The 12,139-nt window shown below is 46.3% G+C and overlaps 1 pseudogene across 1 annotated transcript; it reads left to right on the top strand.

Moving 5' to 3' along the window:
- Nucleotides 1-8,609: 8,609 nt before the first annotated feature.
- LOC309606305 (tubulin alpha-1 chain pseudogene) lies at nt 8,610-11,887 on the top strand (annotated as a pseudogene). Its single transcript has 3 exons — nt 8,610-8,684; nt 9,621-9,770; nt 11,207-11,887. The product of its transcript is annotated as a tubulin alpha-1 chain pseudogene (transcript).
- The last annotated feature ends 252 nt before the right edge of the window (nt 11,888-12,139 follow it).

The following is a 12,139-nucleotide window of genomic DNA, read 5'->3' as shown; positions in this document are numbered from 1 at the left end:
TTCCACTGCCGGGCGCGCCCCTCCAGGGCGAACCGGGCGAGCGGAAAGGGGCGGGGGCGGGGCTTCGAGCGCACTTCAGCCTCAACGCCCCGCCCACCCGCCCTTCCTCCCGCTTTTCAAACTGGAGAGGCGGGGAGGTGTGTGCCTGTGCGTCAGACTACAACTCCCGGCAGCGCTCTGGCGGAAGCGACGTATACCAGTGATTTGGTGTCTGCCATCTGCACGTTTCAGTCTCTGAAAATGTTCATATTTAAATAATTTTTAATTTGTTTTTATTAAGGGATGAGATAGCGTGTATGAAATACAAAGGGTGCAATTTCAAAATACAAATGGGATGAAATTGAAACGTACTATAGATTTAGAATTTGGAAAGTAAAGTTCTGGAAGTAAGAACAGAGATGGGAACAGGCATCAAAAAGGCAAACTCGAAAGTAAAGCAGTAATGTAGAGGACATTAGGCCTGTAAATCTAGAGAACACGTAGAGTCCTATACCTTCTCATATTACACATTAGTAACAGAAGTTCAGAGAGAAGGAATGAATTGCCCATGTCATACAATATATGACGAATACTATAATGCACTTTTAATTCCCACAACCATATGAGGTAGGTAAAACTATCTTATCCTTATTTTACAGGGTTTAAAAGTTAGTAAACTTCCTCTAGTGAGGGCTGAATTGGTACCTAGATGGTCTGAGTCCAGAGCCCAGGTCCTTTCTGTAGTGTTTAGTGTTTCAGTTGTCGCTAGATTCCCAAGTATACTGTGAAAATAAATTAAGCTCATTTTAAGTGGAGTCAGGAAGCCCCAACGGGGTAGCTGTCATGCAGGTACCACTCCTAGCAGATTGCATAACCAGAAGGAAGAAGGAAGATAAGAATATTACTCTTCTTCTGGGATAAGGGAAGACATTTTTCACATAGGAATTTTATCTCCTGCTTTTAAAAAAAAGAAGGCAGATTCCTCCCTGCCCCAGCAACAATGCTCTAACCTTTGAAATCTTTTTGTCACTTTAGTTAAATGAAAAGGTATTATTTAATAATGATCTGTGATCCAATTTAGTCATGTCCAAAATTTTTGATATTTTTGAAAAACTTCCCCCAAATCAAACTATAAATGAAGTCTTTTTGACCTTAAGCTAACTTTGGGATTTTTTTGGAGGGCCTCTGGAGCATCTTGAAGGATCTGTTCTCTCTCTTTATTAAAAAAGAGATATTAAACTAATTAGGCTTATTTGGGAAATTTCATGGGAAGCATTGTCAAATAATAATACTAAGCCTTCTTTATATTGCATCTGTATATGTTATAAATGTTTCAGAAATTATATGACATTCCTAGAAATCTTGATATGTTCTGGTGTATTATCATTCATAATTCTAGCTATTATCTTAAAATGTGTGTCATAGAACTTACCAAATTCCCATGTCAATTCCATTATAATGGACTCTTATTGGATCTTTAATAACAGACATTTAAGTCTTTTGTCATTCACAGAGAGTTATTGTTTTACTCTGATGCTTTGCAAAAATATTCCCATAAAAATGCTTCATCTTCAAGGAGATTCCTGGAAAAGACCCTAACAAATACTCTAGAACAGGGGTCCCCAACCCCCCCAGGCCGCACAGTGGGAGGTGAGCGGCAGGGGAGCCAGCGAAACTTCATCTGCCGCTCCGCATTGCTCGCGTTACCTCCTGAACCATCCTCCCCACCCAACCCCCGTCCGTGGGGAAAAAATTGTCTTCCACGAAACCAGTGCCAAACAGGTTGGGGACCACTGCTCTAGAATGCAGGTTTCTGATAACTTTAAGATCATAACACTGAACTGGGTAAAAGTTTCTAAAACTTTAATGGAAAATTGATTGATTCATAAAGCTGCTAACCCAAGATCAAGATCAACAAGATTTACAGGAGGCTGAATGAACAAATGAGGATGATTATAATATTTATGATTTTTTATGCTGGTTCCCTAATGTTTTACTTTTCTGAATGAAGTCTTTTTGAGGAGGATTATAATTTTTATGACTTCTTGTGTTAGTCCCCTAATGTTTACTTTTCCAGATTTAAGGAAACTTTTTCTCTTAAGCATCTGTGACTTACAGCAATTGTAAACAAAGATGAAATATTTATCTTTTCCTACCTGATCCTTCCAGAATTTGGAAACTCTTAAGTATTTTTTCCTGACAGTACAGTTATTTACTTGAATTCAGTGAGAACCTGTTCTTCTTATAACAGAATACAATTGGAAATACTGACTAGGCTTTGACTGGAATGTCATATTTGAGAGAGAGCTACGTAGACTCAGATATGACCAATTTTAAGGAACTTCTTGGAAAAATAAGCCTGGTACCTTGCTTGTAAGTTTCCAGGAAAGTAATCTTAAAAAGAGCTTATATGGTCAATCACTATTCTTACTGCATTTATGTAAATAATCAAGCCAAATTTAATACAAATTAGTTTTACTATAATTATTTTTGATAAAAGGGGGATAGTTATGGAGAGCGAAATTATGTTTGCACCTTTGTACATATTAGATTCTTGTTCTGTTAATTTTCTTTAAGGTTTTGTTATATATCTATAAGCTGGACTGGATCCTAAAATCTTCTTGTTTCCTCAATATCTGACTACAAATCTCCAAACTAATGTTTCCAATTTTCTCCAACCCTTCTGATTTGGAATCAATAAGAACAAAGGTTGCCTTTGAATTTCCTTGGAAAGGACTACACCAAGGTCTCCCTCACTACCCAGATGCAGCAAAACATCAAAGAGACTCAAACCCTGGGTAAACATCTCATAGCTAAAGAAGACTCCACCTGGCATCCCATCCTATAACAAGCACTGGAGACTGCTGAATCAAACTGATCAGGAATTGAAGGAAACAGCTGAAGGACACATCTTTCTTCCCAAAATGACTGGACCAGGCCTATGTACCTTTTTCCTCTTTTACTTCTTGCCTTATCCTCTCCCTCTTCTTGGAAAGACAATGCTCTTATCTGCATTTTCAATCTGTTACAAAAGGGGGACACTTACCTAATTGTTGTGTTTGCCACCAGAAACTTCAATCCATTCATGACAATGGTGACCCTTTAGTCCATCCTGTAACAAATTTTGTCGCTTGTCCCAAGTGCTACTGCTAATTTCACTCAGCAACCCCTTGGCATCAGCTACAGAGTAAGATGTTTGAAGCCTTCCATTGGCCCACTCCATTAAGCCTCCTTAAAAGAGAACTTTCAGGAGGCCTACCTGACTCTGAGTTTGCCTCCAAAGGGAGAGCCTTTCTCCTCTGGGTCGGAATAAGTTCCAGTGAATGCATGATTAAAAATCTTTCCAAACATTAGGAGAGCTAGTCAATTTCACAGCCAAAGCAATAGCAACCCAACAAGGATCACTTGACTCATTAGCTAAACATCAATAGTTTTGGAAAATTGCTTAGCCCTTGATTACCTACTTGCTGAACAAGAAGGCATTTTTTTCAATAGCAAATGCCACCATTTACACATGGTTAAATGCCTCTGGAGAGACAAAAACTCAATTATACAAGATCAGGGAACTAGCCCACTGGTTACAACAAATTTCACCTGATCACCCTCCCACCCCTTTTTTAACCTATTTAGCGTTACCTTCAGATTTGGGCTCCTGGTTCAGAACCATCATGCAAACTGAACTTGTCATATTACTTTTAACTGTGCTTTGCATAATCATTTTAAGCTTTGTGCCCATGAAATCTTTGTAAAAATGACATATACCCAATGTAACTGAACAGGATGCTATGGGGCCTTTTGGGGACAGACCCCCTCACCCCCCACCCCCACTCTCCCTGGCATGTCCTCCACCTGCCTCTCGTCTGTAGGAAAACTTTAGCCTCTTAGGTCTTCCCTGAGTTCCAAAGAATAAATTTAATCAAAGAAGTGAGAAAATGCATAAAGAAAGGAAAACAGTCAAGCAAGACAAAATAACAATAGTAGCCACTAAACAAAGTCAAGGGCCTTTAGTTCCTCCTCAAGGGCTATAGCTAATATTCTGAGCCATATCCTTTGAGCTATTTTGCAGATACTGAAATCCCCACCAGGTGGATGAAGTTAACTTCTGCTGCCCACAAGCACATAGACCCCAGAGCATTTGGGAACCAGAAGGTTGATGATGTTGACTCCCAATTACCTCACCACCAACCAATCAGAAGAATGTCCATGAGCTAGCTGAGCATGCACCCCACAACTCCCTTCCCTCACCCTGTCTTTAAAGACCTTTTCCTGAAAGCCATCAGGAAGTTTGGGTCTATTAAGCACTAGCTACCTGGACTCCTTGCTTGGTGCTCTGCAATAAGCACTGCACTTTCCTTCATCATAACCTGGTGTCAGTAGATTGGCTTTACTGTGCATGGGTGAGTGGATCCAAGTTTGTTTCAGTAACAAAAAGGGTGATACTAGCTCAGCACTTTAAGATGATCTCCAATGTTTATGGCCTTGATAAGATAAAGACTTTAGATGGGAAATGCCTGAGAGTTATCCCTCCTACTTTTCTTTTTCCCTCAAATGTGGCCTCAGTGGTTTCCAGTCTGCACTTTCCCTCCAACGTGGGGCAGGACAACCAGGAAAGCTCCTTCCTGGCAACGTGGGACAAAACCTCTAAATGCGGAAAACCTGACTCTTGATCAGCGATGCTTTCAAGGAAAGATGGTGATCAAAGAGGGAAATGTGAAAATGAAAGAAACCTTATCTTAAATGGAGTCGGGAAGCCCTAAAGAGGGAGTTCTCACCCACCTGCCACTTGTTGCAGCCTGCATAACCAGCAGCAAGAAGGAAGAATGTTACTTTTCTTCTGGTATAAGGGAGGACGTTTTTCACAGAGCAGTTTTATCTCCTGCTTTCAAGAAAAAGGAAGATCCCTCCCTGACCCAGCAACAATGCACTAACTACCACTTGCAGCCAATGAGAAACTGTCACAACCTCAGACTCTGGCTCTTCTACAATGAACTTTTGTTCAAAACAACCCTAGCAAATTCTTCCTAAAACCTAATAAAAGCAAGCCCCTTTCCTTTGTTCTCTGGACTTGCCCATGATTCACCATAGCTTGCCTGTCCTGAATTGCAATTCTCTGCTACTCCCAAATAAACCCATTTTGCTGGTAAAATAACTGGCTGTTTTATTTTTCAGGTTGACAGGTGATATAGAGAAAAGGAGAAGGAAAAGTTAAAAATAAAAATCTAGGGAATTCCTTGGCAGTCCAGTGATTAGGACTCAGCACTTCCACTGCTGGGGACCCGGGTTCAATCCCTGGTTGAGAACTTCAGGGCCAAAAACAAAAAAACAAACAACAAACAAACAAAGTCTAAACTTGGAAGCAGTTTAGATAATAGAAATAAATCCAAATACCTTGTAAAAGGACGAATTTTAATTGGTGTGATGTAAAGAAGCATATTTACATCAAGAGAGGAGGGTTTGTGTAATTTCCATAAAATAACACTAGGATGTCACTGTTTCAAATGTATTTATAATCCCTTGTTTAGAGCGCACTCTATTCGGTGGAGTGGTGGAAGGATGTTTTTAACTGGTCGACGCCACTAGCGGGTGGAATGGATACCTAATGAGGAGAGGCAAGGAAGAGATAATGGTCTTGAGTTTGACTTTTTGAGTTTATGGCCAAGTAGCTTCATTTTAATCATTGATATGCCCACCTTCGGTAGGACACAACATTTGAGTTTTGTTTGGGGCAGTGACAGGCAATGAATAACCATGTCTTAGCTTTGTATATACGAGGGTTTTCAAAGTATTGATACTTGAATATTCACGCACACACTTGCCTCTTATCCCTTGACCAGAGGCATCCACTTTAGAGCTGGCAGCCTCATAAAACCCAAGGGTTGAGACCAAAGAATACTTTTCAGAGTTCGAAAGTTAACCTCGCACCCTGGACTTAAACCACTTTTGCCACCTCAGCATTAAGTTTAAAAATATTTCAGGATACTTTCAAATGACATGGCTAGAGTCTTGTGGAAAAACAGCTGCAGGAATCCAGGGGGCACTGGCGAGTGACACAGTAACTTTAAGTCTTCGTGTGCTCTATCACCAGAAAGTCATTTACAGCTGCAGGTTTTCTAAGGCAAGAATTCAAGTCTCCAGGCCTGACCCGCATAAGCTGGGTGCAGTCACCTTTCCACTAGGAAGTGAAACTAGGAGATGACAGATGCTTGGGTTCCTCTGGAATGTGCTGCACCAATAGTAAGGGTAATCATTGTGGTGTGCCCAATCATTTTATAAAGCCAAGCACTAATTAACCCTCCCAAATTAGGAAATGGAATAATTTGTTAAGTATTTAGAAGTAAAACCTCATTTTAGACAGCTGACAAACAGCTTGGGGAGAGGGAAAATGTGTGTATGCCCTTTTAGCATGGAAAAATAGGAAACCACCCCCAGGATGGGGGACATACAAGCAACATCTATGTACTGCCTAAAATGCTGCTCTGATCACATCACTCCTCTGATCAAAGACCCTCAATGGCTCCCCAGAGTCAGTGGAATTATGTGCAAATGCTTCAGACTAGCATTCAAGACCCTAGCCTGCTTTTTCATCTCCACCCCACAAGGCCTCTTGGATCTGCTTCAGCCAGCCTGGACCCCTTGCTCTTTTGGAAATCTGAGCCACCTGAACAGGAACAGTTGCCCACCCCCACCGCCCAGTCAAGGGTAATACTTCAATTACCTGCCCCTGTGACGCTCTCGCCCACACCTGTCTGCCCACCCCTCCCCCACCCTAGCCGCATTTTGTCCCTCCTTCGAACCTCCCAGCACCCGGTTCTCATCACAGCATCTCTCTTTCTGTGGTGGTTGTGGACCTTAAGTCTGCATCGCCCTCCAAGGTTTATGGCGCTTTTCCCACCAGGTCCGCGGTGTTGCCCGGGGAAAGACCGAAGACAAAAGCAGAATGAGGCATCCCCTGAAAGCTTCAACTTCTCAGACCCAGCATACACCACCAGAGAAGAGGGTCAAGCTGGCCGGAGGACTCGAACCCCTGAGGCTTTCTCTCCCTTGGGCTTTGCAAACCTCCCAGGGGCCGGCCAAGGCAGAGATATTTCGCAGGCGGCCTCCCAGTGGCGGAGAGACGGGCGGGCGCGGGTGGGGGCCTGGCAGCGAGAGAGGCGCGAGGGGGTGGCCCCCTCCCAACTGGAGCCCGGCTAAGGGGCAAGGCCGGCGGCTCGGCGGGGACTCTAAGCCGCAGGCTGGGGTGCGGCTGGGGACTCGTGGCGCGCCCGCACTCTAGGGGCCCTCCGCAGCTTCCACCTCTCCAAGAGACCACGGTGAGGGTCCGCCGGCATCCCGGGCGCGGGGGGCGTTGGGAGACTTGGCGGCGACAGTGGGCTGTGCGGAAAGGCCGGGCGGACGGGGCGTCGGACCCCTGCTGCTCTCCGCGCCTTCCCGTCGGGAGGCGGACTCTGCGTGGCGGGAGACCCGGGTCCGCGCGTTTCCCCAGCCGCGGGCGCGGGGCGGAGCTGCCTGCCTCGGACACCACGCCCGTTCGGGGGCGGCGACCGGGACGGCGGGGAACCTCCAGCAGGTTCGCTCGGGTTCTGAGGCTGGGTGGCCGGACTCGCCGGAGGTCTAAGGCGCTTGACGTTTGGTCCGTACCTGACCAGGGGTGTCAGTGAGCTTTGCCCCACCTCTGCCCTGTTGCGGTGCCCAAGGACGCGAAGTCCCTCACTTACAAGGGAGAAGTCAGGGTGTGTACACAGGCCCCGGCGCCTCCCGGGAATCTCGGGATCCCCACCTCTGGGCTGAACCCCTGTGGAGGCTCTGAGGCTGTCTTGGAGGACAGTTCCTAACTAAACTGAACTGTGAAACTGCTGCCGATGTTCTAGAAGACCCCCTCTGCATCTGGGAAGGTCTAGACTGGGTTGGGTTGAAGGACCAGAAGCCGGGAGAGTCTGTCCATCACAGGAGTTACCTCAATGAGGAGAGTGGACGGGTGAGGTGAGTTTTCTGCTTTCATTGTGACCCTCGAGCAGTTATCTGGATTAACCCCTGTGTACTCAGGGGGCCAGGACAAGTGTCCAGAGTAGGTGCATATCCCCCCAAAAGGGGAGGGTGCAGATGAGCTTTCAAAGCGCTCTAACTCCAGAGTCTGTGCCTTCGTTAACCCACAGACCTGAACTGCATCTTCTGCCCACCTCAGGGTGTGGAGGACACCAAGTCCCGGCCTTGGAGACCCGTTCTCCTAGGGGTCTAGGGCTAGAAGCTCCAGGGTGCCCTATCTTGGCATGCGGGGGCTCTGCGCCTTCTAGAATCATCCCAGCCAGCAAGACAGGGCACTAGGCAGTGGGGTTTGGCTGCTTGGTATTGACTTTCTCTAGAAGATCTAGGCTTTAGCCGTCTCTGTTCTCAAGCCCTGGGTAAATGAAGAGAAAATGAGGGCCTTAAAGTGTCAGAAGGCCTGGAAAGGGAACCCAATAAAGGGAACCAGGTAATGCACTGCTAGGCTTCAGGCTCCAGGGAGGACAGATAAAGGGGTGCTCCCAGGGAAGTCTTTTAAAGCCCCCGGCCCTCTGCAGACCGTGCCACAGCTCTGCTTCCCTCTAGAGCATGAGTGTATCTCTATCCCTGTGGGTCAGGCTGGGGTGCAGATGGGTAGTGCCTACTGGGAGCTCTACTGCCTGGAGCACGACATCCAGCCCAGTGGCACTATGCCCAGCAACAAGGCACTGGGGAGCTGCGCTGACTCCTTTCAACACCATCAGTAAGACAGGGCTGGCAAGCACGTGTCTGGGACTGTCTTTGTGGACCTGGAGCCTTCTGTCATAGGTGAGTGGGCACTTGGTGGGTTCCCCACCCCCAGCCCATATTCTTGCCATCCCCCAAATCAGCTGGGAGCTCTGCTTAGGGGAAAAACTCTTGGAATGCAGGCAATCACCAGCCAAGAACAACAATAAGTTCTGTTGCTTTTGTCTAGACTCTATCTTCAGGAGGGGTCCTGCGGGCTTCCTGTGCTGAGAGGGAGATTAGTCAAAGAGCTCTGCCTGGGAAACCACTAGATGTTTGAGTCAGGGGTCAGACCTAGAAAGAAGACTACAGAAAAGAGTGGATATTAAAGCAGAATCTTTAAACTTCCCTTTCCCTACCCTCAGGCTCTCAGGGATAACATTGCCTAAGGAACTGGGTGCTGAGTTTAACTGAAATGGGTCCCTTAATAGGATGTGGACCTGTGTGAACTTGGCTGTTGTTGGCTCTCAAGGGGTGCTCTGCTTCCTCCTTTCTGCGTCTGAATTTCCTCAGTTTCTTGTTCCTGAAAACGTCACCCATCTTCCATCTTCCTAAAGACATTGTTATAGATGTTGAATTGTGGAGTGGGTTTTCTGCATTAGTCTGTGTTCTTATTCCAATCAAAGGTCAAATGAGATTCCCCTGAACACACCACTGATTCCTTACTAAGCAAAATGAAGTGGCTATGATGAGAGGGAAGGGACTGCAAAAGGGACCCCCGAACTTTCCCCCTCACAGCCCAGGTAGGACTGGCCTTTACAAGTGGGCCTCGGGAATGCTGTGTGCCCTTCAGGCCCCGCTCTTCGGTTCTACGTGGGGGAGCTCAGCAGCAAAGGTCCTAGTGCCTGTGTGGAGGAGACCTTTCCTCCGCACAGGATGGGGTAAGAACTGGCAGGTATAGGCAGCTCTTCTACCCTGAGCAGCTGATATCTGGCGAGGAAGATGCTGCCAGCACCTCTGCCCGAGGCCACTACACTGTGGGGAAGGAGATCCTCGATCTGGTGCTGGAGTGGATCCAAAAACTGGTGAGCAGACCAAGTGCCCTTGGCACCTGGGAGGCTGGACTTGTGTGGAAGCAAGGGGAACCACAGGCCTATGGCTGGTGCTGGTTCCTCTGGCCTGTCTGTCCACTTGCTTCCTCTAGGGGGAGCTGCGTGTCCTGGGTGTGGATCTAGGGTTAGAAGTCTGAGTAACTTGCTCTGCCCTGAGCCTGTGGACTCTGGCTTCTGCCCTGCTGGTTCCTTGCTTTGTCAAGCCTGATTGTCTGATCCAAACCTTGTTTGATTTTTGATCCATCTCCAGCCCCAGCAGGTGGCAGGAAGCTGCCTCAGAAGCTCGGCTTGTTGTTCTTGGACTCCTAAGCAGGGCTTTCCAGCTGGGAGAGGCTCCTCTTAGCTTTTAGCCACTTTTCCAGTTTACCCTATCCCTTGCCTGAGGCCGGGAGAGCCAGGACCAAGGCCAGCTAGGAGCCAGTACTTTGGCACTGGCCCTTTAGAGGGATTGTCCAGACATACTCTCTGCTGCTCAGAGACTGAGGACTTGCAGGTGACCTGAGGAATGGGATTCTGTGTGAAAATATGACAAGGCACCCCCTAAGCTTAGACCTTTCTTAAAAAGGAGAATTTCTTTTAGTTGTCAACTTACATAAAGCCTACTTATTTTATTTTTTGCTTTAAAAAAATTTATTGTATATTTATTGTATATAATATATATTTATTGTATATAATATATATAATTGTATACAACATATTAGTTTCAGGTATAGGACATAATGATTTGATATATGTAATATTGCAAATGAAGGACTTTTATATTGTTACTACTCATGTGTCTGGTATAGTCTGATGCTTTTCTAGTCCAAGGAACAGCTACATCAGAATCACCAAGGGTACTTGTTAAACCTGCAGGTTCCTGGGTTCCAGTCTGAGGTTGGGCCTGGATACCACCACCACCAGTCCCAGTCCCACTCTTCTGCAACTAGGTGGCAGAGCTACAAAGCTGAGAGGGCTTAGCTCTCTGCCTACAGATCCGATGTCCGCCTGACCCTCATCTCCCCTCCCCTCACCCCTGACACTTCACACACACAGCACTGCCCTTCTAGGTCATCTGTCTCCCCGGAACTCCAAGCCTCTTGTAGGTATTCTCTTCTCACATCTATAGAGGTGAAGCAACAGAGCATGAGAGAACTTTCTGGAGTGATGGAAATTTCTATATTTTGATTGGTTTGATGGTTCTATAGGTATATACATTTGTCAAAGCATTCACTGTATGTATTATAATATGTATACAGTTAAGTATAAATTATGCTTCAAAGTTTTGTGTTTTTTAAGTATAGAAGTGAATACAGTTGTAGTTAGGTCACAATAGTTTTGTAGACAGGAAAGAGTCCTGTCAGGAGAAGAGGGCTGGGGACAGATGATAATGCCATCTGCATCCTTAACAGTGTTATCTCCTACCCTAGACAGACCAGTATACCGGGCTTCAGGGTTTCTTGATCTTCCATAGCTTTAAGGAGGACACTGGCCCAGACTTCACCTCTCTGCTGATGGAGCAGCTTTCCGTTGACTGTGGCAAGAAATCCAAGTTGGAGTTTGCTATCTACCCTGCCTCTCAAGTGTCCAAAGCAGTTGGTAAGTCCATCCTTACCACCCATACAACCCTGGAGCACTTGGACTATGCCTTCATGGTAGACAATGAGGCCATCTATGATATCTGTCACTGTAACCTGGACATCAAGTGCCCTACCTACACCAACCTCAACCAGCTCATGGGCCAGATTGTCCTCCATCATTGCCTCTCTGCATTTTGATAGTGCCCTCAATGTGGACCTCACAGAGTTCCAGACCAATCTGGTGCCCTACCTCTGCATCCACTTTCTGTTGGTGACCTGCTCACACATTGTCTCAAATGAGAAGGGCTATCATGAGCAGCTCTTGGTGTCAGGGATCACCAATGCCTGCTTCAAACCCTCCAATCAGATGGGTCAAGTGTGACCCTCACCATGGCGAATACATGTTCTGCTCTGCCATGGAGATGTGCTACCCAAGGATGTGAATGCCACCACTGCCACTCTCAAGACCAGGTGCATCATCTGGTTTGTGGGCTGGTGTCCCATGTGTTTCAAGGCAAGTTAGGGATAAAGGGAGGGATTAGCACGTGTCCTGTGTAACCACTGAGAGGGGAGATTCCTTTAGAGCTGCAGGCATTAAAACATGCACTAGGGATTGGGAGAATCAGGCAAATAACAGCGTTAGAGGCTGTCTTTCACTTTTTTTTTTAATTAATTAATTATTTTTGGCTGCATTGGGTCTTCATTGCTGCGTGCAGGCTTTCTCTAGTTGTGGTGAGCGGGGGCTACTCTTCCTTGCGGTACGTGAGCTTCTCATTGCGGTGG

This window comes from Balaenoptera borealis (genome assembly GCF_965194805.1).
Source record: "Balaenoptera borealis genome assembly, chromosome: 1".
Lineage (NCBI taxonomy): Eukaryota > Metazoa > Chordata > Mammalia > Artiodactyla > Balaenopteridae > Balaenoptera > Balaenoptera borealis.
This window is presented reverse-complemented; position numbering and strand designations above follow the sequence as displayed.